The sequence below is a fragment of the Equus caballus genome, chromosome X (genome assembly GCF_041296265.1).
Source record: "Equus caballus isolate H_3958 breed thoroughbred chromosome X, TB-T2T, whole genome shotgun sequence".
NCBI classification, from domain to species: Eukaryota; Metazoa; Chordata; class Mammalia; order Perissodactyla; family Equidae; genus Equus; species Equus caballus.
In genome coordinates, this window is record NC_091715.1 from 79968389 (window position 1) to 79984052 (window position 15664).

General features: G+C 39.2%; 1 protein-coding gene across 1 annotated transcript in view; it reads right to left on the reverse strand.

The window, feature by feature from the left end:
- Nucleotides 1-15664, reverse strand: part of CHM (CHM Rab escort protein) — a 157081-nt gene that overhangs the window by 45597 nt on the left and 95820 nt on the right. The gene's annotated exons all lie outside the window — the stretch shown is intronic.

Genomic DNA, 15664 nt, shown 5'->3' on the forward strand with positions numbered 1-15664 from the left:
GAATCAACAGACACAACAAACAGCAGGATTAGACTGCCGAAAACTTTATTCAGATGGTAGAACTATCAGATAGAGATTATAAAATAAGTATGCTTAAAAGGGATGAATTAAAAACATAATAATAATGAAAAGTCCAGAAAGAGATCGTGGTAGGCTGAATAATACCCCCATCAAAGATGTTCACATCCTCATCCCTGGAACCTGTGGATACATTCCCTCACATAGCAAGGATTTTGCAGATATAATTAAATTAAGGATCTTCAGATGGGGAGATTTTCCTGGATGATTCCAGTGGGTGCAATGTGATCAAAAAGGAAGCAGGAGGGTCAAAGTGAGAGAAGATCTGAAGACAGAAGCAGAGGTTGGAGTGACGCCATTGCTGGAAGGGGGAAACAAGCCAAGGAATACAGGGAGCCTTTATAAGCTGGAGAAGACAAGAAACAGCCTCTTCCCCAGAGCCCCAAGAAGGAAGGCATCCTTGCTACTCATTTTAGACTTCCGAACTCGAGGAATGTAAGCTAACAAATTTGTGTTGTTTTAAGCTACTAAGTTTGTGGTAATTTGTTATGGCAGCAATAGCAAACTAACACAAAAACCCATATGTATATGAACATGATTATGACAGAGGTGGCATTATAGACCAGTGGGGAAAGAATGGACCATTGAAAAGCTTTGAGACAATATGGGGAAAATAATTATAGCCTTGCTTTACGCTATATTCAGAATCAATTCCAGGTAGATGAAAGGCATAAATATAAAAAGAAAACTTCTAGAAGAAAATATAGGAGGATGTAATTTTGAGCTCAGGGGAAAGAAATATTTCTTAAGATGCAAAAAGCAAAATCATAAAGAAAAATATTGAAAAAATGGAGTACTTTAAAATTATAAACATCTGGACAACAAAAGAAAGTGAAAGGACAAGTCACGGATTAGGAAAAACGTGCAAATACCTTACAAATTGTTTAAAAATATCAGTTTGGATAACAATTTAGCAGTAGCTAATAAAGTTAAAGATGCATATACCTACAGTGTAGCAATTCTACTGTTTGGCATTTATCTTATAAAAACTCTCATACGTGTATACAAGAAGTTGTGTATAAAAATATTTGTAGCTGCATTGGTTTTAGGCAGCATAGCATAATGGTTATAAGGAAGGATTCTGACTGCCTCAGTTTATATCTCAGCTATTCCATCTACTGGCTGTGTGACTCTGAACAAGGTATTTAGCCTTCCTGTATCCTATTTTCTTCATTGACAGAATGAGAATAGTAGCATTTATCTCATATAGGATTCTTCTGGGGATTAAATGAATTAATACTTGAAAAGAAGCTACACAGCATCTGATACACTGTAAGTATTACATAAGCATTCCTTAACTAAATAATAAAAAGGTATTATTTTTGTATATGCCACATGCAACCCAAATATCCATCAAGAGAATAGATAAAATAAAATGTGGTATATTCATACATGTAATAAAGAATCTAACCTGGCCCACAAAAAGATCTGGCCTTTATATTTGGCTTCTGGGAGGTGATCTCTAAGCCCTTGGAACGTCAAGTTTGAAAGGAGTCTCTTTGTTTGCTTGTGGGCCTTGGCTCACCAGACAGTCTAACAATATGATTTAGAGTGAGGGTTGGCCACATCAACAAGTCTTAGGGTAGGGACTAGCCATCCCAGAAAGATCAACAGTGTAATTTAGAGTGGAGGCGTTCAGTTATGTGGTATCAGTCAACCTCTAGAGGGGCTGTAGACTGAGCTCAGCCCTATGGGTAATCAGTCATGCCCGAGTGTGATGGAGCTCCAATAAAAACTCTGGACACTGAAGCTCATGTGAGCTTCCCTGATTGGCCATCCTCTGTGCATATTGACACACATCAATGCTAGGAGACTAACACTGTCTTGACTCCATGGGGAGAAGACAACTGGAAGCTCCACATTCGGAACCCCCCTGTACTCCATCCTATGCACTTCTTCTCTTGACTGATTTCAATCTATACCCATTCCCTGTAATAAAGCATAACTGTGAGTATCACAGCTTTTAGTGAGTCCTGGGAGTCCTTCTAGTTAACTATCAAACTTGAGGGTGGTTTGGGGAATCCGTCAAACGTGCAGTTGGTGTCAGAAGTGAGAGTGGTCCTGTGGGGACTGCACCGTCTAACTATACACTTGGCTTAATCTCTCACTTTGTATAATGGAGTACTATAAACAATTTAAATGAATGAACTACAGCCCCATCCATAAACATGGATAAATGACAAAAACATAAAAATTGAGTATCTGATAAGAGCAACTCAGGGAAGAATATGTCCAGAGTGATATTATTTCTAAAAAGTTTCAAAACTTCATATGTAAAATAATACTGTATATCATTTATGGATACATATATATGTAGCAAAAGTTCACAAACATTTAAGGGAATTATAAACACCAAATTCAGGATACGAGTTATCTCTGGGAAGGGAGGGAGTGAAAGTTACACCGAAGCTTTCAATTGCTCAGTTTCTTTAAAAAACATATTGAGAGCAAATATGGCAAAATGCTAAGATTTGACAAAACTGTAAGTGGTTACGTGGGTGGTCTTTATATTATTCTCTGTACTTTCTGAAATAATCTTAAAATATTTCATAATCTGATCATAATAAAAAATAAAAATGAATGGTAGAGATAAGTGACATTCTCTAAGTATGTCATAATATTCCTATTGTCTTTCTAAATTTAATCATTTTAGTGGACATGACCAAGCTAGTTAGGGTAGGTGAGGTTAGATAATAATTCCTTCTACTATAAAACAACAAGGAAATCAGGGGTTTTTTTTTTCCATTGAGGAATTTAGAATAATACAAGAAATGCCACATTAGAGCAACCAAGCAAAATTTCATGTGCCTGAAAATCCTGTAGACTCCAAATTTTACCCTAGGACACCAGCTAAAAGATTATTCTCCCTTCTTGCTAATCTTGTTCCCCAGTCAAATATCAAATTATGGAACAATCTTAATTGTGCTAGTACAGCTGGTACTATTTGAGACATTTCACTCGATAGTTTCTAAGGACAGAAAAAGTCATCTTTCTGTTGGACTGTTTGCATTTCCCAAGTGGTATTCAGCTGCCTGTTGTTGGTAGGGGAATATTGACACAGTGAAGTTGATGTGATCAAGTTAATCAGCGTAACCTTCATTAACTTCCTGACATTACTGAAAGAAGTCATAGGCACATGAAATATTACTGGCTCACTAAACGTAAACAGGCTGAATTAGGTCAAGGCCCCAAAATGGACAAGCAAGTTAAAAGTGTAGATCATACAATTAGCTTTCTCATTTGCCAGGGGATTTCTTTTCGTCATGTGAGTAGTAGCACCACTGTTTCCAACTTCCTCGTAAGCAGCTATAGATGAGTTGTTACCAACTGACCTACGCAGCTCTTCATTTCAGTCAGTCAGACTGCTTCATGTTTACGCACACACACACTCACCAATTCCCCACATGGGGAAAAACAATTTTTAAATATCTTCCCAGATTAGAAGAAAAGCAAGGAGATCAAGTTCAGAATCAGTGGGAAATTGTATAAGGTTAAAAAATCATACGACATTATGCCACGACTATTACAGTATTATCAAAAGCATGAAAAATCCACTTAACTAAAATTAAATATAATTTTCAACAAAGACCTCCTTTCACTATAGATTACAGTTTATGAAACACATGCTACTTTAGTATATGATATTAACAAGTATCTTTCTGTTTGAAAATTAATTTCTCTTAAGTTTTTAGGGTAAATGGGGCCTCTGAAAAAGACACTTAAATATAAAACGCAATAGAGCCATCTATAACTATTTATTTCATTAAGCCATCAAAAAATGACCTGGTTTCATATTAACAGTGACATATACTATATCTGATACCGGCGCAACACAAGGTTGATATAAGGAAAGCCATCTTGTAGAAAAGAAACCATACTGTAATTTTGAATGACTTCTGATTAACTAATCCTGACTCACCAGCCCCTTTGAATCTTTGCTTTAGCTTGCTAGATAAGCAAGGGTCTGTCTCCAGGGCAGCTGCAGGCTCTGTAGATTTTATGGCCCCTCCCAGCCGTGATAAGATGAAAATTTTGTTCTTTTAAGTTCTCTGGGAATGTGACGGTCTCTGGACAGAAATTCTATGCTGATATCCATGACAATCACAAGATCTGATGTGGCAACTCCCAGTCTGCAACACCAGGGGGTTCAACATTTCCTGACTCCCTCCCCTATAACCCAGTGGCCTATAGAACTGCTTCAAGATCCTGTGCCCTGCTTAAGAGGGTTCTTTCAGACATTAGTTGGCCATCTTCCCTCTTGCTTGCAAGCTGTAATAAAAAGTCATTTCTCTCCTATTACCTTGCTTTGACTATTGCCATGTCTTACGGTGGGCAAATAATTTTCCCCTGGGTGGTAACAAATGTGGTACTACACGTGGGACCCTAAGCCCTTCTTGTGGCCAGATGACCTAGGACAGGCATGTAAGTCCATAGCAGCTGCCGAGGCTCTCCTTGTCTCCAGGAACTGCCCTTCCTCCTTTCCTGGACCAACGCTGGCTGCCTCCAAACGCTGATTGAGGTAAAGAGAGAAACGGTTACATCTGGTCAGTCAATGGGCTCAATCTGGAACAGGGTAAGATGCCTCAAGGACGCTCAATAAACTCCCTTCGCCTCCATCTGGGGTCCAATAAGACCATTTGGGCATGCACTCAAGAGTGCGAACAGTTGTAGGACTTTATACCCTAAATCTGGGAACTAGTTCACTGGTGCCTGGTTTGGCTGTGTCTGTGTCAGTAAATAGTTTAAAATAGCTGTTTGGGGACTGAGTTTCTTGGTGATCATAACAAAGTCTCTTTGGAAATTACCTTGTTTGTTGCGGCCACCTTGAGAAAAGCCCCCTAAAACGCAGGTAATTGTAAACAGCTGGCAAGATAACCTGGGATAATTTAAAGTTACAGTGGCTATTTGGGAGCTGCTTTTGAGCTTTTGAACAGAGAAACAAAGAAATCTTTAAAGTCAAAGGCTCCACCCCTGGGTGCTCTCCTCTGGTTTCCAGGCTTTATCACCCCAGCGACCCCAAGTGGGGTGCCCTCTCTTGGTGGTTCTCATTTCTGTTTGTGCACCTGGAGTACTCCCAGGCTGGGGCTGCAGTTTCTGGCTTCAGAGAGTCCATGATCCACCCCTGGGAGCTCCCCACTGGTTTGGGGGCACCTGGAATGATTCCAGGTTGGCTCCTGGGTCAGTCATTTGACTGAAAATCTGGAACCCTGTTTCGTCTCCTGTCAAGGACTCGTTGAGTATTTTGGGTGCCTACTGAGTCAGTTATGGGTACAGGAGACCTATAACTTATTCTGTAAACTGTCCTGCTGTGGTTGCATGTCCTGGCATGGGAACTGTTGTTTGTGTGACTCTTATCGATAACCCTTGGGAAGAGGCCATGAGGGCAAGGCCTGATCACCTCTTTCCCTTCTTTGTCTGTCTTGTTTTCACCTCCTCTGTTGTCACCAAGTCGAGGTTAAGTTCAGGCCAGACCTTCTGTAAAATTGAAAACTTAGAAACCTTTGTAGGGACTTAACTATCAACCCTGTTGTTGGGACCCCAGCCCCTGGCCCACTCCAGGTCTTTGCCTCTTGCCTCCCTGGCTTGCCTTGTGCAGGCTCAGGGAGTAAGTGCCTAGGCTGGGTGGGCCTTGACTAAATCTTATAACTATATTGACACTTGCAGTCAGGCTTTGCACCCTTCTCCAAGTCTGATGATAGTCAGACCCTGGCTTTACTGCCATGAGGAACACCGCAAGCACCCCAGGAGACTCACCACTTGGGTGCATTTTAATTAATTGAGAACACTTTCAATTGGATGGGTTATGCCCCAGAAACTCCATCTTAGAGAAAACCTGAAGGGCTTCTCTATGTCTTTACGATGTAAACTTTCTGTTCCCATCTTCTCTAGGACTTAAGAGCCACTGTTTGAAATGCAAATGTTTCTCATAGACTAGTGAGTTTTGTATTGCACCTGATTCATAAAACTTTAAAGGCAACTGTAAGGTCCCTATGTTTACCTGTGTGCTCATATATGTATCCATATGTATATGTTGTAACTGAGAAATTTCTCTACCTCCAGATGGTATGGCCAAAATTAAGAGCTCTATTCAAATTGGCTTAAAGTAAGCACTAACATAAATTCTAAATGTAACAGAAATTAACTCAAATGTCTTTCAAGTTAACATGACATAAATTAATCTTTGGTAAATGAAAGCTTAAGTTTGTTGATCAAAATAAGCATGTCCTCAGAGTTGTCAGTATTTGGATATGATGTAGACATGCAGCCTAGGTTTAGTAGTCAAATGAGCTCATAATACTTGTTACAAATTTGTCAGCAAAAATAGCTTTAAATGATAGCTAATTTTGTCTAATGTCTCAGGAAGTTTTCTAAACATAATTGTTAGAAATAAATGATTTAGATAGATGAAAATGGGTAAGAGTTCTTAGGTACAATAATTATGTTTCATGGCTTCTATACTTGAAAAAACAGCTTCCAAATTCTTTTTGGTAAGCTAAAACTTCAGAGTTCAGCTAAATTAAGTTGAATGATAAAAACGTGTTGAGTATCTAGGTCATTTGCAGATAAGATAAAATGTTAGAAATTCATTATTAAGCATAGATTTGTCTGCCTTTGGTGTCTTATCTCAGAGAAACTAAAAAATGCTTAGTTTGTTGATAGACATGTTTTGTACATGTTGAGAAATTTTCTGTGAGAAAGCACATATTTCTAGAAAGTCTGTATACAAGGAAAGTAAAATGATTCCAGTAGAGAAGATATAAAGAATGGAGATTTTAGTTTATCTTCTTAAAAAAAGGATGAATTTGTCCTAAAGTAGTAAGAAAGAAAAAAAGGGGGGGGGGGGGACGAGACAACTTCTGAATGTAAAAAGTAAGTGACAGTTCGTGAAAGTAAAATCTCCAGGAGTTTTATGCATGGTGAAGTGGGATAAGATTAAAGGAAGTAAATGAATTTTAATGTCAAAAGTAAGCTGATGCAAAATTAGAAGTGGCCTTCTTACTCTTAAAAGGATAATTTTCTTGAACTTTTGATCAGCTCTTGATAAAGAGGTTAAAAAAGGCTTTTCTTTACTTTTAAGTAAGTCTACCTAAAAGACAGAAAAACTATGTTTTGTTAAAATAATTTCCTATGCTCAAAAAAGACTTAGGTCTCTCTGTTAAGGTCTTTTGACTATTTTAACTGTTTGCCCTTGACTGTTTCTGTTGTCACTTTGATCGAACAGATAACTGAGTATTGTTGCTCAGTGAATGCTGTTTCCTATTTGAACAAGCATTTTAAAACCTTTTGATAGTTTTGACAAGCTCTCTCCCCCATGCCCCAAAAAGATACTCAAGTCCTGAATAAAGGCTTTCTTTTCACCTGGAAGAAAGGAGAAAATTTCTCTGGGGATTTTCAGAGGGCCTGAGACTTCTCAAAGAAATTCACTCTCTCTTCCTATAAGGAGGAAGATATTAAACTTATTAGGTTTATTTGGCATGTTAAATTACATGGGAAGCATTGTCAAATAAGTGATGATAAACCTTCTTAGGTGGTATTATGTGAGTAAATGTTATTCATATAAATGTTTTAAAAATTACACAACATTTCAAAAATTCTGATCTGTCCTGGTTGACAGCCATAATTCCAATTATTATCTTGAAGTTGTTGTATGTCACTTGAAGTGTTGTATGTGACAAGTTTCTTTGTCAATTGCTCTTTTTTGAGTTTTCTGTCATTTGCAGATAGTTGTTTTCCTCTGCTTTTGAAAATATGTTTCATCTTCAGAGAGATTCCTGGAAAGGACTGACACTTATTCTAGAATTCAGGTTTCTGATAAACTTTCAGATCATAAAACTGAACAGGGTAAGAAATTACGGAACTCTAACAGAGAAACTGATGACTTCATGAAACTGCTGACAGATTAAGATCAAGAACCAATTACACAGGACTGAATGAACTGATGAAGATAATTATAATTTATGACTTTTCATTTGAGATATTGCTGATTCTTTGATGTTTTGTTTTGTTTCAGATTTAAGGAAATCTTTTTTCTCTGATGCTAACTATGACGTAGCAATTTGGTAAAATTATACCTTTCTGAGCAGAATTGAAACATTTATCTTTTTCTCCATACTTGATCCCTCTAGAATTTGGAAACTCTTACTGAGTGAGTATTGTTTTCATGGCAATATAGTTATTTTCATAAGTTCAATAAGAATCTGTTCTCCTTATAACAGGACACAATTGGAAACACTGGTTATAATACCAAGGCTTTGGAGTGAAATGTCATATTTGAGAGAAACATACAGACTCAGATATGACAAGACAGCTTTTGAGGAATAAAGGTTGACTTTCTGGAATAAAGTCACATGGAAATAGTGGCCTGATACCTCATTTACAGAGTTTGCACCAACTTTACCAGGTAACTAAGGAAGGTCACATATCTGGTAGGCGCCTGAAACCTTGAAATATTTTGAGGGACCTTGAGAAGACAGGAATCCACCCAAATCTGTAGGTTTTGCAGGCACAATCTGATGACAAGCCCTTGGCTTGGCTTTTCTGGCCTCAAGAAGCCTTTAAAGTTCAATCTGAGATTCCTTATAAAAGGTTCCAGCAAAGCTGATTTAAAAGAGCCTATACAATCAATTACTATTCTTGCTGCACTTACGTAAATAATTGGATCAAGTTTTATTGAAACTAGACTTATTTTGCAAACCAGTTAATCTTAATTAGGCCATCTTTTGTAAAAACTGAGGGTGATTTTAGAGAGAAAAATTATGTTTCAGTAGAAGCTATAGTACACATTCATGGATATTAGATTCTAGTTCTGTTAACTGTCTTTGAGGTTTTTGTTATATCTGTTAACTGGACAGGATCTTGAATTCTTCTAGTCTCCTGAAATATCTGGCTGCAAATCTCCAAACTAACATTTTCAATTCTTCCCATGATTTTCATTTGGAATCACTGAGAATTGAACCTGACCTTTTTCATGAAGCCTTGCAAACTGAAGCTAGAGGACTTGATATAAATTTAAGAGAGATTCATGTCTGCTGCTATGTAAGCCACTCAGAAAGATACCTGAACATCCAATGACATCATCAGAGACATTTCAAACTGTGAAGGATGCTTCGACTCTGACACCTAGAAATCTTTTTGACTGGCTGCCACTTGGGCTCAGAAACTGGTTTATAGTTTACTCCCACAATTAACCTTGTTGTTCTTTTTGTCTTAGTGAATACCTGGTTACTTGCTTACACAATATAGGCCTGACTTTGGAAGCCCATCTACCTGCATCACCGTCTTACTAGGAGAATGGTTCAATGAGATGGAACAACCTCTGCCCCTCATCAACAGGATACCCCTCAAGGTTGAGGATGAACAACAAAAGGGGGGAACTGATACCGGATCAGCACAAGGTTGACATAAGGGAAGTCATATTGTAAAAAAGAAACCATATTGTAACTTTGAATGACTTCTGATTAACTAATCCTGACTCACCAGCCCCTTTGAATCTTTGCTTTAGCTTGCTAGATAAGCAAGGGTCTGTCTCCAGGGCAGCTGCAGGCTCTGTGGGTTTTATTGCCCCTCCCAGCAGTGATAAGATGATAACTTTGCTCTTTTGAGTTCTCTAGGAATGTGATGGCCTCTGGACAGAGATTCTATGCTGATATCCATGACAATCACAAGATCTGATGTGGCAACTCCCAGTCTGCAACACCAGGGGGTTCAACATTTCCTGACTCCCTCCCCTATAACCCAGTGGCCTATAGAACTGCTTCAAGATCCTGTGCCCCCTTAAGACAGTTATTTCAGACATTAGTTGGCCATCTTCCCTCTTGCTAGCAAACTGTAATAGAAAGTCCTTTCTCTCCTACTTACTTGCCTCTTGACTATTGCCATGTCTTGCGGCGGGCAGATGACCACCCCCCCTTGGGTGGTAACATATGGAAGAAATACAGGAATGTAAAGAATGTTAAGAACTGGTTTGTGTGGATGATGGTCAATACTATAGAGTAAGAAGTCCAATACTGAGACGCTGTCATGATAATCTAACAAATTTCCTCTTAATTTTAAACGAGAACATAGGAAGTATTCTGTGCACGTGGAAAGAATGACTTGATATCTACTATAAATTTCTGCAACTGCAAAGCATACAGTTCCATGTGCATAGTCAGCCCTCTGCACATGTGGGTCCCGCATCCGTGAATTCAACCAACCACAGATTGTGTATTTATTATTTGTGATCCACGGTTGGTTGAATCTGCAGATGTGGAACCTGCGGATATGGAGAACTGACTAAGGTACATGACATCCCTAGATTTTGGTATCTGCGGGAGATCCTGGAATCAATTTCCCGCAGATACCAAGGGACGACTGTATACGTTTTGTATACTGCTTCTCATTGGCTTTTTTCCCCACACCAGTCTTCCCTGCTAGGGGAGATGTGTTTTGCTCACAATGGTGGCATTTTTTTCTCTCTCACCTCTGTATTTTCCTCACGTACCTTATGCCCAAGTGACAAAAACCAGTGGTTTGTAAAAAGTGCCAGGCAAAATGAGGGGATTGATGAAGACTACTCTGTGTGCCATTCTTATCACTCGTTCTCATACTTAGCCTTCAAAAAATTCTTTTCGTTGGGGTAGGGCTACTTGGTAGCAATAAGCCATCGAGGAAACCTTTCATAAGCGGGTAAGAAGGACACGAGGAAGCAGTTCTTGAGAGCTGCATTCAAAACTCAAATAGCAGTCATTTACAGAAGTAAGGCATTACATGAGAAGTGAGGAAATAATTGTTGGCTACACACTGGTCTTTGGGGCACAGTCTCTAACAATAACAACAATACAAATAATCATCACAGCTAGCACTGAGTGCTTACTAAATGCTAGATGCTTTGCATCTATTAACACACTGCATCCTACAACTCTATGAGGCAGTGTTTTACAGTTTTGGAAACTGAGGCAAAGAGGGGTCTAGTGACTTGCTCAGGGTCATTTAGTAAATGGTATTGCTAAATAAAGACTCTGACAATCTGGTGCCAGTGGCTTCTCTGTTAACCATCATAGGAAACTGCCTCATTGTCAATACCACCTTTTTTGGCATTATGAAGGAAAGCAATATGGAGTCACTTGGTCAAAGTTCCTCTCAGAGTTGTTCTAATTCCCAAAAAGTTACAAAGATTATTACAAACAGTAAAATAATTTCTCAACTTATATACATTCTTGTCTCCCAAAAAGTATATGTTTATTTTCTATCTGTACATGTTAAATGGATTATGTGTGGCTTCATTTTAGATAGAACATAAGCTCCGAGTAAGAATAACTGTGAGAAGACTCATCTTTAGAGTATCTAGCAAATTATGACTACTTTGCAATCCACATTTTAAAAAGTGATTTATAAAGTATATTGGTAAGCTAGAGATTTTTTAAATAAAGAAAGTGCTGTTGGTAGGAGGCAAACACTTTACCATGAATTTATTTGAAGGTAATAAGGCTCCAAAAGACACGTTTTATTCCAGTGCATTAAATGGTAGCCTAGCGATCCAAGGGTTAACATGCCTTTAATGATGGACAATTAAGCTACCAAAGACGGTGAACACAGCTGAGATGCCAGTCAGGCCCCAACTTTGGTGCAGGGACCTAACATAATTCCTGGCAAGGCAGCTCTATATCCATCTGCCTCCTATAGGGTACTATGGGGCCTAGAGGCAATCAATTATAAGTTTTATGGGACTTACTTAAAAAAGAAAATCTACAAATGTACTAAAAACAGTAGATAGCACTACCAAAACTAAGTCACTACAAAAATACCTTTGAAAGAGTATCAAATACCATTAAAAAACAAATTAAGAAAAGGTCTGTTACAAGAGAATTCTGAGTAACCATTGATCATCATCATTGTGCTTTGGTGACACCCTAGCCTAAATTGTACTGGAAAAGCAGAAGTTCCATTCAACAGTAAACAGACACGTCTAAGTTTCATAAAAGATAATAAAGCTTCATCTATACAAAGTTCAACTGCGTTACTTACTGGGAACTACATTCAGACGTATATGTTTATCAGAGCACTATACTTAAAATGACACATTGAGTTTTTCTATCATGTTTACCCAGTGCCGGCTGGTCTGAAAAATGTGTGGGAAGGCCTGCAAGTATGTGTGTTTATTTTTCACACTTAAATATACACACACACAGGGGGCCCCAAAAGTCTTAGTGCTGTTGACACACACATGCGCACACACAGTTCTAATAAATATATTACATAGCATATAGCATGTTTATGGGACATACTTATATTGCATATTTATATTACTACATCACATTTACTGGTTACATATTTATATTACTTTGCAGACTGTTTACTCATACCATTTCTTTTTTTCTTTCTTGGTATCTGGTGTCGGGTATCTAGCAGGAAGTAGGGGGAAGGGGAGTGATTGTGTGTTGGGTGTCAGAAGTGAAGGATGCATTTCTGCTGTAGTTGGTCTGTCTCCTGGGAACGCAAAACAGCGCAGCACATAAGTCACAGCCTCATCCCCACCTCCACCCCCAAGATTCCCTCTACGACTCAAACCATTGTCCTCCAACTCAGCATAGACTTTCTATTGGCCCAGAACTAAACGCTTTCTCTAGAGCAAGAGCTAAACAATAGGTAATGACTCCTGCAGCCTCAGGAAACAGTATGTTCGTAACAATCTCCAGCCAGGCCTCATCCTTGCTAGAAGTTCTTGGAGTTCATTACCTACAAAAGTTTAGACTATTAGGGGCCGTCTCCGTGGCTGAGTGGTCGAGTTCTCACGCTCTGCTGTGGCGGCCCAGGGTTCGGATCCTGGGCGCGGACGTGGCACCGCTTGTCAGGCCACGTTGAGGCGGCGTCCCACATCCCACAACTAGAAGGACCGGCAACTAAGATATACAACTATGTACAGTGGGGGTTTGAGGAGATAAAGCAGAAAAAAAAAAAGTTTAGACTATTAAGACAGGCCATCAAAAAAAAACCCCTTAAATGAGTGCTCCATTACAACATGGGTCTCATTCACAGTGATCCAGTATGGCCAAAATGGCAAGCCCTATCTGATATTGGTCGTGGTGACAGAACCCAAGGGAACTTGTTTGGCAAGTAGTGATCACCAAAACTAAAAGGTCACTAAAAGTCAAGTGTATAATCCCAGCTGTGATATACAAGTTGCAGAGCTCAGCTCTTGGAGGTGGTTGTGAAATCAACGTGGACAGTCTATCTCTGGACTCAGACTACCTAGGTGCCTATCCTGAATCCCCTACTTACTAGCTGTGTGACTATACTTCAGTTCTCAAGACTATAAAACGGGGATGATAATAATAATACCTACTGTATAGGGGTGTTGCATGGATTAAATGAGTTAATGTGTATGAAGTGATTTTTTCTGGGCCTGGTACATTGTAAACATTCAATAAACTGTAGCTTTGGTTAGCTATTACTTTGTACAGCAGAGGGGAAAAGGTCACAGACTGTACTACCCATGTGGGGTCTGCAGGCAACATTGCTGTTACTGACTGTGACAATTTGCTTCCCTGTGTCCAAAGCCTATATTCTTCTAACACAATTTAAGCAACTTAGGCATCTGGCGGATTCAACTACCTTCCCTGGTGGGAACTGCGGCAGTTCTAAGAGAACTTTTGATGCTGATAAGGACAAGCACTGAGATTTACTTCTTCATTCCCAAATATTTGTGAAACTAGGCCTGCTATGCACTAGATGTAGTTCTGGGCACTAGGGATACAAAAGTAAACAAGAAAAATGCTGACATGCAACTTATCTAGTGCACAAGAGAGACAATAAACAAGAAATAAAATAATAGTAGATCGTGATATGTCTTCTGAAACAATGCAGGATAATGTGAGGATGATGCGGGAGTCTGAACGTTAGACAGGGTAATCAGGCACAGCCTCTTTGAGAAATTATCTAAGCTGAGACCTGAGTGATCAGAAGAAATCAACATATGAAGGTCTGGAGGAAGAATATTCTAAGCAGAGGGCACAGCAAATTTGAAACTGTGGAATTGCAAACTAGCTCACTGTATTTGAGGAAGAGCGGGACAGCCAGTGGGGCTGGAACATAGTAAACAGGCAGAAATACAGTGTGAATTGGGGTCACAGAGCTAGTAAGGGGCCTGATGGTGCAGGCCTTCAAAGGCCAGAGTGAAGACCTTGAATTTTATTCTAAGTATAATAAGTAGCCACCAGAAGGTTCTGAGCAGGGCAGTGACATGATCAGATTTGTATTTTTTAAAAGATGAGCCTGGCTGCTATGCGAGAATTGTCAACGGAGCAAGAGTGGAAAAGGGAGGCCAGTCACATTTGCAGTAGACCAAGTAAGAGATGATGGCGGCCTGAAACAGGGTAGTGGCAATGGAGACGAAGTGGGGAGACTAGGGACATATTTGAGACATAAAGCTGACAAGAACTGCTGATGGACTAGATGTAGCAGAGATTTCTTCCTAAAGACAAGTTTAAGGTAATTCATATACTCATGAGAGCAGTCTCCCCTCTGAAATGAGTAACAACCAAATGCAACTGCTCCAACCGGATCCAGACTTTCTGTACCGCTTTGAAGTACAGTAGCGCTTTGAAGGGGTTCTGTGGAAACACTCTTCCTCCACTCGGATTATTAGAGCCAGCTAATTGTTACCAGCCTTCACAAACACTATCTCCTGGCGATTCATCAAGATAACTACTTAATATTCTGGATACTAATCTCTAGATGGGAGGGCACAAGGAACAGATTAGTTTCCGTGACTTGAAGGAGCTGCCGTGGACCTGGAAGGACAGAGCACTGTTGATAATTCAAGAAATTATAAGGTACAAGTACCTGAGTCCAATGGGGCTTTTGATGCAAATTTCACACTCATTGAAAAGGTTGTGGGCAGATGGATTGCCCTTTAAGTACTGCTGTCACTCTTGCAAGGCATAATCATCATGCTTAACTTAGAAAAAGCTGTCAAAAAGCAATACATAGCCTCCAAAACACTCACTCCCAGAAACTGCCTTTATTTTATAGATCTTAGCCATATATCTAGCTTCCTCTGTTCTAGGTGACATTTTGCAGATGATGTATTCATTTTTTTCAGCTTTTCCAGCTGTCCTTAAATTTAACCTTCTATAGGAAAAGTCACAATAAAACTATATATTGGATGACAGAAACAGATCTATATTAATAACTGTACCGGGGCCCAGAATAAATTAGCATAAATTATAGAACACAAGTCATCATTCAATCTTAAAAAAATAAAGCCTTCCAAAAATATTGGGGGTCAATTTATATGCTTGTGTCACAACCTAGGCTCTGTATCTACAGTTCAGTGTGTGGAATGGCTCTCTGGTTTGTATAAGGGCCAGAACCACCATGCCAACTCAATGATTCTTCAATATAGCCTATCACGATGACATCAACAGAGCTTTTGATGGGAAAATGCTGGCGTTTCCTAACTACTCTTCAAGCATATTATAATTTAAACTAAGCTCTTTATAAAAATGAACTTTTCAGTCTGAACACTCAGGCTAACAGCCCGTTTCTCATCTGCCACATATCTACAAATTCATTCAAAAACAGATCTTTCAAATTCAAAAGGAAG